Source organism: Macaca nemestrina, chromosome 11 (assembly GCF_043159975.1).
Source record: "Macaca nemestrina isolate mMacNem1 chromosome 11, mMacNem.hap1, whole genome shotgun sequence".
In the NCBI taxonomy this organism is placed as follows: Eukaryota; Metazoa; Chordata; class Mammalia; order Primates; family Cercopithecidae; genus Macaca; species Macaca nemestrina.
Genome location: NC_092135.1, coordinates 130468184 through 130483343, shown reverse-complemented (window position 1 = coordinate 130483343; position 15160 = coordinate 130468184). Strand labels below are relative to the sequence as shown.

General features: G+C 48.3%; 1 long non-coding RNA gene and 1 pseudogene across 2 annotated transcripts; both read left to right on the top strand.

Moving 5' to 3' along the window:
• On the top strand, positions 1 to 1226 carry LOC105474007 (endothelin-converting enzyme-like 1; annotated as a pseudogene).
• A 76-nt stretch (positions 1227 to 1302) lies between these two features.
• On the top strand, positions 1303 to 14683 carry LOC105473918 (uncharacterized). 2 transcript variants are annotated; one of them, XR_011609623.1, is made up of 4 exons: positions 1420 to 1714; positions 1865 to 2026; positions 2685 to 2739; positions 14390 to 14683. It is a non-coding gene; the product is annotated as an uncharacterized lncRNA (long non-coding RNA). The 2 variants fall into 2 exon arrangements; XR_011609624.1 differs by lacking the exons at positions 1420 to 1714; positions 1865 to 2026 and adding an exon at positions 1303 to 1382.
• The last annotated feature ends 477 nt before the right edge of the window (positions 14684 to 15160 follow it).

The window sequence follows — 15160 nt, the reverse complement described above, 5'->3', positions numbered from 1 at the left end:
ATGCCAGGCCTCGTGCCCGGCGCCTCCTGCTTCCCATCAGGGCCATCCCAACCCTGCGGCTCGCAGGTGTGTGTAGGGAGGGGACAGGGGAGAAGAATTCACTGCACGTGGGGGTGGTGGCCCCGCCGAGCCCTCCTGATCCCTGGTTTCCGCAGTGAATGAGGTCCGCAGCTAGGGCCTCTGCACCTCGTGGTGCCCGGGAGCCCCGTCTGTCTGCTGCGCCTCCTGAACCCGCCTCTACCCTTCCCGCAGCTGCGGCTCCGGGGGCCACGCGGAGGCCCACGACGAGGCCAGCGGCCACGCGCATCCCGTAGCCCAGGTGGCCCAGGACTGCACCGCGGCGGCCTGGGCGCCATAGAGCCACCGTATTCGCTGATGGCGCACTACGATGAGGTCAAGTAAGTGAACAGTTGCGGCGCGTGGGGGCGCACGCGGGGCCTCCCTGCGCTCAGGCTTCCCTCGGGCGTAGCGCCACAGGGCCCAGGCTGAAGCGCTGGAGGTGGCGCGAGGTGAGCCTGCTGTCTGGTTGGTGTTCGCGGCCGGCCTCTGCGCCATCCTGGCAGCTGTGCTGGCGCTCAAGTACCTGGGACGGTCGCGGCGGGCGGCGGCGCCTGTCCCGCGCGCGCCGCTCACTTCTTGGCCGCCAACCTGGACGCCAGCATCGACCCATGCCAGGACTTCTACTCTTTAGCTGGCGGCTGCTGGCTGTGGCGCCACGCCATCCCCGACGACAACCTCATCCATGGCACCATCGCGGCCATCGGCTAGCAAAATCAGGAGCGCCTGCGGCGCCTGCCGGCGCTGCCCAGCACTAGGTGTGCGCCGCCTTCTGCTCGTGCTTTGAGATGCGCGAGATCGAGCGACTGGGCCCGCGCCCCACGCTGGAGGTCACTGAGGACTGCGGGGGCTGGGACCTGGGCGGCGCGGCGGAGCGTCTGGGAGTCGCGGCGCGATGGGACCTCAACCGGCTGCTGTAAAAAGTGCAGGGCGTTTTACTGTGTTAGCCATGATGGTCTCAATATCCTGACCTCGTGATCTCTCCGCCTCGGCCTCCCAAAGTGCTGGGATTACAGGCGTGAGCCACCGTACCCGGCCACGGTGAAACTCCGTCTGTACTAAAAATACAAAAAATTAGCCGGGTATGGTAGCTGGCGCCTGTAGTCCCAGCTACTCGGGAGGCTGAGGCAGAAGAATGACGTGAACCTGGAGGGCGGACCTTGAAGTGAGCCCAGACCGCGGCACTGCACTCCAGCCTAGGCGACAGAAAGAGACTCCGTCTCAAAAAAAAAAAAAAAAAAAGTGCAGGGCGTGTACAGCGCCGTCGCGCTCTTCTCGCTCACCGTCAGCCTGGATAACAGAACTCTCCGCGCTACGTCATCCGTGTGAGTGCGCCCCCTGAGCACCCCGCCACCCGCCGCGGACCCAGGGCGCAGTGGCCTTGCCCAGGGGTCCCTGAGCGCCAGAGGAGAGGAAGGGAAAGCAGGGGAGGGGAGAGGAGGGAAGCGCACAGCGGCAGAGGTAGGGAGGAGGGCGTAAGTAATTTCCCTGGGGTAACTTTGGTGTTTAGCCCAGCCGCAATTTCTCAGCCCTCTGGCAACCAGTGAGGGCCTCACCCTCACTCACCTGACCTCCAGCCCGCAGCTTCAGTACATGGTGATGATGGTGGCTACCTGGACTTCCTGCTCAAACTGGGTCCCTGGACAAGGACTATGAGGTGGGACTGTGTCCCTGCCTGTCCAACCTGACCACAGCCCCTCTGCTAATGGCACCTGGGAGGGCAGGTGGCCTGCATGGCCAGGTTGTGGCGCTGTCTGCTGGCAGCCCCCTCCTGGTGTGCGGCTGAGTGTTGCCCGTGCTCCCGCAGTTTGAAGTCCACAGCAAGACCTACTACAAGAACAAGTTGAACAGCATCCGCTTCAGCATCCAGTGCTTAGTCAAGAAGACTGGGCAGGAAGTGGACAAGTCCATGGGGGTGCCTGACCCAGACCTTAGGGTCAGAGGAGGCTCACTGGGTGTGGGCAGACAGGTTGGTGGCCCAGCCCAGGGATGGCACAGAAGATGCACTGTCAGGAAATGGTTGTGGCTGGGCCACCAGGACAGCCTTCAAGGATGAGGAGGCTAGGATGTGAGGGTAGTGGTGGAGGAGGTGTGTGCCTCCCAGCTCACTCCACCTTCCTACAGAGATGCTCCCTCCACAGGTTCTCATTGCCTTCCATCTACCCAACAAGAACCAGATGGGAATGGAGTGTGTCTCTACACCCCTTGGGTCTGAATGTGGGTGGGTTTCCCACTGACTACACCCTCCCTGGACTGCCATGACACTGCAGTCCAGGCTCCAAACCTGGCTTCAGCAGTCAAGTCATAACATACCCTGGCCAATGCATGCCCAGTGGCATCCCGGATGGCAAGTTTCTATCAAGAAGAACTTCAGCTGCTTCTTGGTGTTGGGGGTCTGGTGTGTGCCCTGGTAGCGAAGCAGGAAGCTCTGGTTGGATGGAGTCAGTAGGCCTGGGGCCTGCCTTAGGTCAGAGGGTGCAATTGAAAGTCCCACATAGTAAATCCCACACTAGGCATCTGAAGGCCCCTTTGGGAGGCTGGGATTTAGGGGGGCTTCCTCTAGGGGTGAAGCCCCTTTCAGAGCCAAAGAAAAAGTTACACAATTTGTTTCCATCTATTTTTTTTAGATGGAGTTTTGCACTGTTGCCCAGGCTGGAGTATAGTCATGCAGATGCTAACCAGGTAGGGATACCTGTTCTGGACCCAGGAGGGCCTAGGGCACCATCACATGCATCATCAGCACCCAAGCTAGGAGAGGGGCCGAGCAGGGAACTTCCTTGAGTCCTCCCAAGAGGCTACAGGAAGCGTGCACCTCTCTCCTGCTCACGAGGCTTCCTGTGCCAATCACTGGATCTGTGCAGGGGCAGGGCCTTAAGGAGGTTCCAGGTCTTGTGGGGACTGAACCTGTGGTGCCCTCTGGGGTCTGTGCTCTGCAGGGAGTGAGACGCCCCTGCTCACAGGGAGTTGCGCAGCCTGAGTGGCCTGCCTTGGTCCAAGTAGTTTGGGACCAACCTCAACCTTGGGGTTTGGTTAAAAGGACTTTAGGCCCTCCTGAGTCCCTACTGTGTGCTGGGCTCACCACATGCCTTGCCATAGCCCTGGGCAGGGGGCGCCCCAAGACAGGAATGTGTACCTCTCCTGTTTAATAGTGAGTTCCATGCTGGTTCCTTCACCCTTCATGCAGGCACCCACCCTAGGTGGTTCTCGGGTGTCCTGGGGGAAGAAAATGGGGTGCCCCAGGCCAGGGGTTGACACAGTACCCCCTCCCACATACATCTTTCAGTGGACTGGGGAGCATTAGAGTTCAATGCAGCTGCCTAAGTGGATTGATGGATTATGTCGACGAAAAGAGACAAACTCTAAAATATTTGAAGAGATGTATTCTGAGCCAAATATGAGGGACCATAACCCCTGACACAGCTCTCAGGACATCCTGAGAACATATACCCAAGGTGGTTGGGGCGAGCTTGGTTTTACACATTTTAGAGACATGAGACATCAATCAAATACATTTGAGAGATACATTGGTTTGGTCCAGAATGGCTTCCAGGTTATAGGTAGATTTAAACTTTTTCTGATTGGCAACTGGTTGAAAGAGTTATTATCAATGGAAAGGAATATCGGGGTTATGGTAAGATGTTGTGTTGAGCAAAGTTTTCTCATGCAGTTGAAGCCTCTAGGTAGCAGGCTTCAGAGAGAATAGACTGTCAATGTTTCTCATCACACTTAAGGTCTGTGCTGCTGTAATGCTGGAGGGGATGATGAGGCATGTTGGAACCCCCCTTCTCCTCAGGGCCTGAACCAGTCTTTGAGGTTAAATTTTAGAGTGCCCTGGCCAAGGAGGAAGGCCTTTCAGATGGCTGGAGGGCCTTAGAAGTTTATTTTTGCTTTACAATTGTATGATTTAGTTTTCACCAAACTCAACCTCCAAAATGACCAAGAGGCTCCCGGAAGATTCCTGCAAATAATCTGCAACTAACACCAAGAATCCAGAGCGGGTGACCCACAGCAGAAGGGCGAGCTGAGAATTCCTTACCACTCCTGGCAAAGCTCAGGTCACCTGGGGTACAGACGTGACCAGACGTTAGCCCCTGATATAAAAAATCAGCAAACAAAACTCTCTGAGTCCCCCCATTCTGTGGTTACTGCTGAAGCTTGCCTCGGGTGCCTTGTGCCTGAAGAATATATTGATCAGTACTGTGAAATCCTCATGGTTGTCAAGGCCTCTAAAACTAAGCTTCCAGAGCTGAAGAAAAAGTCACACAATTTGTTTCCATCTTTTTTTTTTTTTTTTTTTTTTTTAGATGGATTCTTGCTCTATTGCCCAGGCTGGAGTGCAGTGGTGGGTTCTCGGCTCGCTGCAATCTCTGCCTCCCAGGTTCAAGGGATTCTCCTGCCTCAGCCTCCCAAGTGCCTGAGATTACAGGCACCTGCCACCACGCTTGGTTAATTTTTGTATTTTTAATAGAGACTGGGTTTCTCCATGTTGGCCAGGCTGATCTCGAACTCCTGACCTCAAGTGATCTGCCTGCCTCCACCTTCCGAAGTGCTGAGATTACAGGCGTGATCCACCGCACCAGACCTCATCAATGTTTAAAGTTATATGCAGTTCAACCCAGTATTTTTTGCTATTTTCCTAAGCAACGATACATGTTTGGAAAGCTGGTCTAAAGTTTCTTGCATGATAGCATGAGACAAAAAACACCTACCAGTCAGCAGACACTTACTCTTTCTGCTGCAGGAAAAGTAACAGAAACAGTGAACAGTAAATGATCTGTCGACAAACCGAAAGGCATTTCTTTGTCAGCAAACACCTTTGGGAGATGTAGAGAAAACACTGCCCAAGATTGGAAGAAATTTGTGTTACAGCAAATTTACCCAGCGGGGGAGGTTTGCTTCACAGTGGGCTGAAAGCACACATGTTCCCAACATGGCTCAGCTGAAGGTATTTGCCAGGTGCTGTTCCAATAGGGTAATACACAAACCACTTCTTTCATTTTTTCTCATGTCCCACTAAAAGGTAGATATAGCAGACAAGATATATTGCCAACAGCAAATGCCTTTTTAAATAAAAACAATGCCATGAGGGAATGGCGGAAATGCAACCACAGATGGAACAGCTACTCCGAAAGGGCTTTTATAAAAAAAGGATTCTGGATACAAATCATCCTTACCCCCCACTCATTGGCTCATTCCCAGTCTAAATCAGCGCAGGAAAGAAGAAGCCTGGAGCGTACCTGGAATGTTGTAGAAGGCAGCGGAGTTGATTTTGTAAAGCTTAGGTGGCCACATAAGAGTAGAAACTTTGAGATGCGTGGTAAGGGGATTGGGTACGACCATGGAAACTTTTCAGCCACATAGAATGAGTCACAAAGTACTGAAATCACTTGTCCTGAGTTCTTCCTCTCTTTCTTCCTAATTCTCACTCCCTCTTTCTTGAAGTCCAGTGTGCTAACATTGTTGGGGCTGAATAGAGCTGTCTATTTTAGGTGCATTGGGAAAAGACTGAAAATATAAAATGGGCCGAGGGTGGTGGCTCATGCCTGTAATCCCAGCACTTTGGGAGGCTGAGGCAGTCGGATCACCTGAGGTCAGGAGTTCGAGACCAACCTGACCAATATAGGGAAACCCGTCTCTACTGAAAATACAAATTAACCGGTCTTGGTGGCACAGGCCTGTAACCCCAGCTATTTGGGAGGCTGAGGCAGGAGAACCCCTTGAATCTGGAGGTGGAGGTTGCAGTGTGCTGAGATCGAGCCATTGCACTCCAGCCTGGTCAACAAGATCAAATCTCCTTCTCAAAAAAAAAAAAAAAAAGAAAAGAAAACGAAACTGTTTTACCCAAAATTTTGGTTCACTGCCCTCATACGATCGCTGATCGGACTAATGACAATTTTTTGAGACTGAGTTTCACTATTGTCCAGGCTGGAATGCCATGGAACTATCTCACCTCACTGCAACTTCTGCCTCCTGGGTTCAAGTGATTCTTCTGCCTCCAGAGTAGCTGAGATTACAGATGCCTGCCATCACACCTGACTAATTTTTGAATATTTAGTAGAGACTGAGTTTCAACATCATGGCCAGGCTGGTCTTGAACTTCTGAACTCAGGTTATACGCCCACCTTGGCCTCCCAAAGTGCTGGGATTACAGGTGTGAGCCACAGTGCCTGGCCCTGAACAATCTTAAAGTTTAGCTTTGGGACTCTCCCATTTTCTCAGAAATCTCATTTGGATCCAACTGTGTTTTATACATCTGTGAGTCCGTATTACAGTGTTTTGCTGTCTCATGACTAAAATTCTAAAATGAAAGCTATAAGGTCTTATTTATGTTTCTATCTATGTATGTATGTTTTTGCATGTTGTATGTTGTGTCTCTAAGTTGAAATCTGGCATAGTCAGCCAGAAATCCCTTAAGGAATTCCATTCAGGGTGGCTGGACACGGTAGCTCATGCCTGTCATCCCAGCACCTGAGAGGCCAATGCAGGTGGATCAGCTGAGGTCAGGAGGTCAAGACCAGCCTGGGCCACATGGCAAAACCCTATTTTTACTAAAAATAAAAAAAAGTAGCAGGGACTGGTGGCATGTGCCTGTAATCCTAGCTACTCAGGAGGCTGAGGCAGGAGAATCGCTTGAACCCGTGGGTGCAGAGGCAGCTGTGAGCCGAGATCACTCCAGCCTGGGTGACAGAGCGAGACTGTGTCTCAAAAAAAAAAAAAAAAAGATAAATTAAACTTGTTAAAATATACAGTGAGCAGGGCATGTGAAGCATGCCTGTATTCCCAGCTACTCAGAGGGATGAGGCATGAGGATTACTTGAGACCAGGAATTTGAGGCCAGTCTGAGCAACACAGTAAGTCCCCATCTCTAAAAAAATATGTATATAGGCTGGATGTGGTGTCAGACATCTTTAGTCCTATCACTTTGCGAGGCCGAGGTGTGTGGATTGCTTGAGCTCAGGAATTCAAGACCAGCCTAAGCCACGTGGCAAAACTGCATCTCTACAAAAAAACAACAACAACAAAACTTAGCCGGGCCTTGGTGGCATGTGCCTGTAGTCCCAGCTACCTGGGAGGCTGAGGCGGGAGAATCACTTTAACTCCAGAAGTAGAGGCTGTAGTGAGCTGTGATTGCACCACTGCACTCCAGCCTGTGTGATGGAGTGAGACCCTTTCTCAAATATAGATATATATACATACACACAAATATACATATATACACGCACACACATATCTATGTATGTATATGTACACATGTGTAGACACATAAATACATGTATACATATGTAAATACATGTATACACATATACAAATATAGCATAGTAATGAACCCAGATACCTTTTAGTTCATGTGATTTCACTACATCTTTGATAAATAAGCTGATTTTAAATTTGTTGAAAAAAATACAAATATATTTAGTATGTTCTTTTGTTTCTTTTTTTCTTTTCTTTTTTTTTTTTGAGACAGAGTCTTGCTCTGTCCCCCTGGCTGGAGTGCAGTGGCACTATCTCGGCTCACTGCAAGCTCTGCCTCCCGGGATCATGCCATTCTCCTGCCTCAGCCTCCCGAGTAGCTGGGACTACAGGCACCCGCCACTACGCCAGGCTAGTTTTTTGTATTTTTAGTAGAGACGGGGTTTCACCATGTTAGCCATGATGGTCTCAATCTCCTGACCTTGTGATCCGCCCGCCTCGGCCTCCCAAAGTGCTGGGATTACAAGCGTGAGCCACCACGCCCAGCCTTCTTTTTTTTTTTTTTTTTTAGGACAGAGTCTTGCTCTGTCACCCAGGCTAGAGTGAAGGGGTGCAATCTTGGCTCACTGCAACCTCCACCTCCCAGATTCAAGTAATTTTCATGCCTCAGCCTCCTGAATAAATGGTACTACAGGCACGCCTCACCACCCCTGGCTTATTGTTGTGTATTTGTAATAGAGAATGGGTCTTGCCATGTAGGCCAGGCTGATCTCGAACTCCTGGCCTCAAGTGATCCACCCACCTCGGCCTCCCAGAGTGCTGGGATTACAGGCGTGAGCCACTGCGCACATCCATCTTTAGCATTTGCAGCGTACATTTTCCCCTGGGTTTGCAGGTCAGGTAGGATTATACATGTCTCTGCTAGATGCTTCCAGGTCATAAAACTTTAAACCCAACCTAAAAACAGAGTGATCTTTGCTTGTGGAGTTCTTTGATCAATAAAACTAATTTAGCATTTCTGCTTTAATGAAAACAACTTTTGTCTTACAAGTTACTGGCAAAATACCTATTTATTTAACTTTAAGGTTCTTAGGTGAACATCTGAGAGTCACAGGCTACAAAAATCGTAAACAGGAGAATAACCTAAAATTAGGATTAGCTTTGTGTAATATCGCAGTATTCAAAACTAATGGGGATATAGTTCTTAAAAATATAAGTTAGGTAACTGTACATGGCATACATGTCTATAAATAAGCTTTTCATAGAATTTGTTGTTATTGCTGTGTGTGTTTTGCTTTTGTGTTTTTTTAGGCAGATTCTCACACTGTTGCTTAGGCTGGAGTGTAATAGCACCATCTTGACTCACTGCAACCTCTGCCTCTCAGGTTCAAGTGATTCTTGTGCCTCAGCCTCTCGAGTAGTTGGGATTACAGGCATGTGCCACCATGCCCAGCTAAATTTTGTATTTTTAGTAGAGACAGGATTTCACCATGTTGGCCAGGCTGGTCTCCAGCTCCTGGTCTCGAGCAATCCTCCCCTCTTGGCCTTCCAAAGTGCTGGGATTACAGGAGTGAGCCACTGCCCGGTCAGAATTTGAAATCTTAAAGTCATGTTATATTACATTAAGTGACAGATACTCATTAAATATATGGGGCATTTCCAAATAAGGTAAAACACAAAAACATAAATTGCCAAACGTAAATATAAGTGTGTTTTTGGCTTCTTAAAATTTTATAGAAGTACCAAATATATTGGGGTTGTACTGATATACATAAAATTATAAATGGTTCCCATCTGTAAAATACTGATTATAGGGATTACAGGCGTGAGCCACCACACTGGCCAAGATATGTCTTTTTTAATGGAATATTGCTCTGTTGCCCAGGTTGGAGTGCAGTGGAATGATCTCAGGTCACTGCACCCTCTGCCTCCCAGGTTCAAGCAATTCTTCTGTCTCAACCTCCCAAGGAGCTGAGATCACAGGCACGTGCCACCACACCTGGCTAATTTCTGTATTTTTAGTAGAGACACGGTTTCAACATGTTGGCCAGGTTGGTCTCAAACTGCCTACCTCAAGCAATCCTCTAGCCTCAGCCTCCCAAAGGGCTGATATTACAGGTGTGAGCCACCGTGCCTGGCAATGAATATTTTTCTTTATATAAGCTCAGTTTTTCCTTAAGTTTATTAGAAACTTGTAGCTACTAAAAATAGAAGACTGCCATCTCCTGCCAGCAAACTGACTAAAAAGCAATATTATTACAATTTCCTTAGATGCTTTGAGTCTACAGCATGCTTTATTTTGTTAAAAGGGAGATGGCAAAGTTAGGGTGGTAGTGAAGACATCATAGAACCAACTGAGATTCTCTCCTTGACATTATCAGAAGGGATGGAAAAGATTAAAAAACTAATAACTTTCTCATTGTGAAGTCCAATGCTATTGTGAAGTCCAATGCTATTTAATGTCATGCCTAGATAGCAGCTAAAAATCCCCCACAGCACCTAACATCATCGGGAGTGGCACAGATTGGCAATATGTATATGACACATTTTAGAAAATGCTGGTTGAGATGAAAATGGGAAATGTAGCTGGAACAGACACATCTAATCTAAATGAAACTGCGAGCGTGTTCCTTCTTCTTTCCTTCTTTTTGAGATGTATCAAACATTTAAGCATAGTGCTTAAAACAGAAAGCTATGACCTAAAGAATAATTACAGAATTGAACACTGAAGAAACCACCACCTGGATCAAGAAATGGACTGTGACAGTGAGTGTGGTGGCTCACGCCTGTAATCCCAGCACTTTGGGAGGCCGAGGTGGGTAGATTGCCTGAGCTCAGGAGTTCGAGACCAGCCTGGGCAACACAGTACCCTGTCTCTACCAAAAATACAAAAAATTAGCTGGGCATGGTGGCATGTGCCTATAGTCCCAGCTACTCGGGAGTCTGAGGCAGGAGAATTGCTTGAACCCGGGAGGTGGAGGTTGAAGTGAGCCAAGATTGCACCACTGCACTCTAGCCTGAGTGAGAGCGAGACTCCATCTAAAAAAAAGGAAGAAATGGACTATGACCAGGATCTCCCCAGCCCACCCCATACCTTCCCCATTCATAACCCTATCTCTTCCTTTGTCACCAAAGGAAACTGAATTGTTGGGTTTGTTTGTTGGTTGGTTTTTGTTTTGTTTGTTTGTTTAGAGACAGAGTCTTGTTCTCCCACCCAGGCTGGAGTGCAGTGGCAGGATCGTAATTCACTGCAGCCTCACACTCTGGCTCAAGTGAGCCTCCCAACTCGGCCTTGAAAGTAGCTGGGAGTACAGGCATGTGCCACCACACAAAGCTAATGTTTAAATTTTTTCTAGAGATAGAATCTCCCTGTGTTGATCAGACTGGTTTCAAACCCCTGGGCTCAAGCAATCTTCTTTCTTACCTTGGCCTCCCGAAGTGCTGAGATTACAAGTATGAGTCACTGCACCTGGTCTCCCTGAATTTTTTGATACTCATTTCCTCTTCATAGTTTTATCCCTCATATAGTTTAGTTTTTCCCAGTTAAACTTTATATACATAAAAGATATGTTCCACCCTATGTATTCTTTTGTGATTTGCATCTTTTGTCCAGCTTTATGTCTGTGAGATTCATTTAATCTGTTGCCTGTTACAAAAGCCTGATTATATCCATTGCTGTATACTATTCTAATTGTGAAACTACTGACCTTTTATCTTTTCTGTTGTCAATCAACATTTGGGGCTGTTTCAATGTCTGACTATTTAGACGATGCCACTTTGTACACGTTGGTGCTTTCCTCCTGAAACGTGTGCCAAGTTTCTCCAGGACACTTACCCAGGACAGAATTGCTGTCTCGTGGGATGTACACAGCTGAACATTCAGAACGATGCTCCTATTGGTTCCTCCAGTTCCCTCCAGCTCCCTAGGGGTGGACTTTTAAATCTATGCCAACGTGGGATCTGGGATACCACCCCACCCAGTGTGGTCTCTTCTACATTGGTGGACACTTTTTCACACACGTTTATTGATATTTCTTCTTCTTTTTTTTCTTCTTTTGTGAGACAGGGTATCCCTATGTCACCTGGGCTGCAATACAGTGGCTCAAACATGGCTCACTGCAGCATCAAACTCCTGGGCTCAGGTGATTCTCCCGCCTCACCCTCTGGAGTAGCTGGGACGAAAGGCGTCCCAGGCACCACCACACCTGAGTAATTTTTTAATTTTTTGTAAAGACAGGGTCTCTCCATGTTGCCCAGCCTGGCCTCAAGGGATCCTCCTGCCTCAACCTCCCAAAGTGCTAGGATTACAGGCCTGAGTTAGGAAACCAGGGCAAACTGTAGCTGAGGATCGCTTAAGGTCATCATAAGAAGAGCGTTGAAAGAAACTTCCCACTACACAGCTATCAGAACGGCTAAAATAAAACATATGACAACACCAGATGCTGGCAAGTATGCTGAAAAATTCAGTCCCTCAGCTTGCTGGTGGACACGTAATGGTACAGCCAATCTGCAAAACAAGCTGGCAGTTTCTCCAAAAACTACACATGCAACCGCCATACAGCCCTGGCCATTTATCCAAGAGGAATGAAAACATATGTTCACTAAAAAACCTACCCACGAATGCTCATCGCAGCTTTATTTATAAAAGCCAAAACTGAAAGCTTCCCAAACTTCCTTCAGCAGGTGGTTGGTTAAACACACTGTGGTGCTTCCACCCTGTGAAATAGTGCTCAGCACTACGCAGGAGCCAGCTATGGCACACGCTTGGATGAAGTTCCAAGAAGTTATGTCGAATGAAAAAACACCCTTCCCAAGAGATCACATGTTGTTTGTTTGCATTTATGTAACTTAGTTGAAATAACAAAATTTTAGACATACAGGATGCAGAGCAGATTGCCAGGGATTAGGGACAGGGGAAGAGGTGGAGGAAAGAGGTGGCCTGGTTATAAAAGCGACCCCGTGGGGTTGGAGCACTTCAGTATCTCAACTATGGTGCTGTTACACAAACTTACTTGGGTGATAAAATTGTATACACACTCCCACACATATGCACATGAATACAGCGAACACTGGGGAAATCTGAATAATCACTGTAGATTATGCCATTGAGGGAGGCTAAGCAAAGTGCACAAGGCTTTTTTTTTTTTTTTTTTTTTTTTTGTGAGACAGAGTTTCACTCTTGTTACCCAGGCTGGAGTGCAGTGGCACAATCTTGGCTCACTGCAACCTCCGCCTCCCAGGTTCAAGTGATTCTCCTTCCTCAACGTATGGAGTAGCTGGGATTACAGGCATGCGCTACCACACCCAGCTAATTTTGTATTTTTAGTAGAGATGGGATTTCTCCATGTTGGTCAGGCTGGTCTCAAACTCCTGACCTCAGGTGATCCGCCTGCCTCGACCTCCCAAAGTACTGAGATTACAAGCATAAGCCACTGCGCCCAGCTGGTATTTTTTTTTTTTTTTTTTTTTTGAGACGGAGTTCTGCTCTGCAGCCAGGCTGGAGTGCAGTGGCGCTATCTTGGCTCACTGCAAGCTCCGCCTCCCGGGTTCATGCCATTCTCCTGTCTCAGCCTCCCGAGTAGCTGGGACTATTGGCATCTGCCACCATGCCCAGCTAATTTTAATTTTTTTGTATTTTTAGTAGAGACGGGGTTTCACCATGTTAGCCAGGATGGTCTCGATCTTCTGACCTCGTGATCCAGCCACCTTGGCCTCCCAAAGTGCCGGGATTACAAGTGTGAGCCACTGTGCCCAGCCCGGTATTTCTTATGTTATTATTATTATTATTATTATTTTCTTTCTTTTTCTTTTTTTGAGATGTTTTCTCAGTCACCCAGGTTGGAGTGCAGTGTGCCATCTCAGCTCACTGCAACCTCTGCCCCCCAGGCTTAAGCTATCGTTGCACCTCAGCCTCAGGAGTAGCCGGTACCACAGGTGCACATCACAATACCTGGCTAATTTTTTGTATTATTTTTATATAGTTGGGATTTTGCCATGTTGCCAGGCTGATCTTGAACTCCTGAGCTCAGGCGATCCACCCACTTCGGCCTCCCAAAGTGCTGGGGTTACAGGCTTGAGCCACCACGCCCAGCCTTCTTGTATTATTTCTTACTACTACATGCGAATCTATAGTTTGTCAAAAATTCCAACTTAAACACGAAACTCTGCTGGGTGCAGTAGCTATTTCCTGTAATCCCAGCATTTTGTGAGGCTGAGGCGAGCGTATCGCCTGACTTCAGAAGTCTGAGACCAGTCTGGCGATGATGTTGAAGCCCTGTCTCTACTAAAAATACAAAAATTAGCCCAGTGTGGTGGCCGGCTCCTGTAATCCCTTATACTCGAGAAACTGAGGTGGGAGAATCACATGAACCTGGGACGCGGAGGTAGCAGTGAGCCGAGATTGCGCCACTGTACTCCAGCCTGGGCGACAGAGCAAGACTCTCTCAAAAAAAATAAATAAAATAAAAATGAAAAAAAGTTAGCCGGCATGGTGGTACACACATGTAATCCCACCTACATGGGAGGCTGAGGCAGGAGAATCATTTGAACCTGGGAGGCAGAGGTTGCAGGGAACCGAGATGGTGCCACAGCACTCCAACTTGGGTGACAAAGTGAAACACCATCTTAAAAAAAAAAAATACTCAGGATGGCTCCTGACTGGCTCTGACTTTGGAGTGAATCAATGAATTAATTAAGGGCCTGCCTGTTAGTGAGTCTCCTCTGACCTTTAGGCAAGAATATTTCTAAGCAAGATGAAGCAGGAGGTAGAGGGAACTAAGGGGGCAACAAGCAGGAGGTAGGAATGGTCCATGGAGGGTGACATCTTCCCTGAGAGCCCCAGGATGACCAGTGGGAAGCCAGGCAGGATGCAGACGGGAGGACCCGGGAAAGCTCGGCATGAGGGGAGGCCCTGGGCGTGGTGTGGAGTGGGGCAGGGCAGGCAGAGGCTGGGCAGCAGGTGAGGTCCCCTGGGTTCTGAGGGCCAAGCCTGGGGTTTGAGGTAAACAGGCCTGAGTGGAGAAGGGGCTGCTGTGGTTGGGCTGGGGTGGATGGAGCTGGAGGAGTCTTTTCTTCTTGAACCAATTTTTGAATTGTGCTACATAACATGGTACATGAAATTTATCTCCTTCACCATTTTCAGGTATACAGGGCGGCAGTGTTGAGTACATGCACAGTGTTGTGCAGCTGATCTCCAGAACGTTCTCATCCTGAAACGCTGAAGCTCTGTCCCTATTAAACCCCAACTCAACCTTAACCCCAACCCCAACCTTAAACCCAACTCTAACCCTAACCCACTGCTCCTCCTCCAGTCCCAGGTAACCTCCATTCCACTTTTGTCTCTATGAATTTGATTCCTCTAGGGACCTCAGAGAAGTGTGTTCATGTGTATTTGTGCTCTTTGTTATTGTTTTTAAGAATCTTATTTTACAGGAGACAGTATTTGTCCTTTTGTGGCTTTCATATTTCACGGGGTGTAATGTCCTAACCGTTCATCCACGTTGTAACAGAATCTTCTTCAGGGCCTCCTTCCTTTTCAAGGCTGCATGATATTTCATTGGGTGGATGACCCCATTCAGTTTTTCCATTGTCTGTTGATGGATGCTTGGCTTTCTTCGACCTTTTTTTTTTAAATGGAGTCTTGCCCTGTCACTCAGGCTGGAGTGCGATGGTGCAATCTTGGCTCACTGCAATCCCCGCAGGTGGGTTCAAATGATTCTCCTGCCTCAGCCTCCCAAGTAGCTAGGACTACAGGTGCCTGCCACCATGCCCAGCTAATGTTTGTATTTTTAGTAGAAATGGGGTTTTACCATGTTGATTAGCCTGGTCTTGAACTCCTGACCTCAGGTGATCTGCCCACCTCAGCCTCCTAAAGTGCTGGGATTACTGGTGTGAGCCACCGCACCTGGCCTGT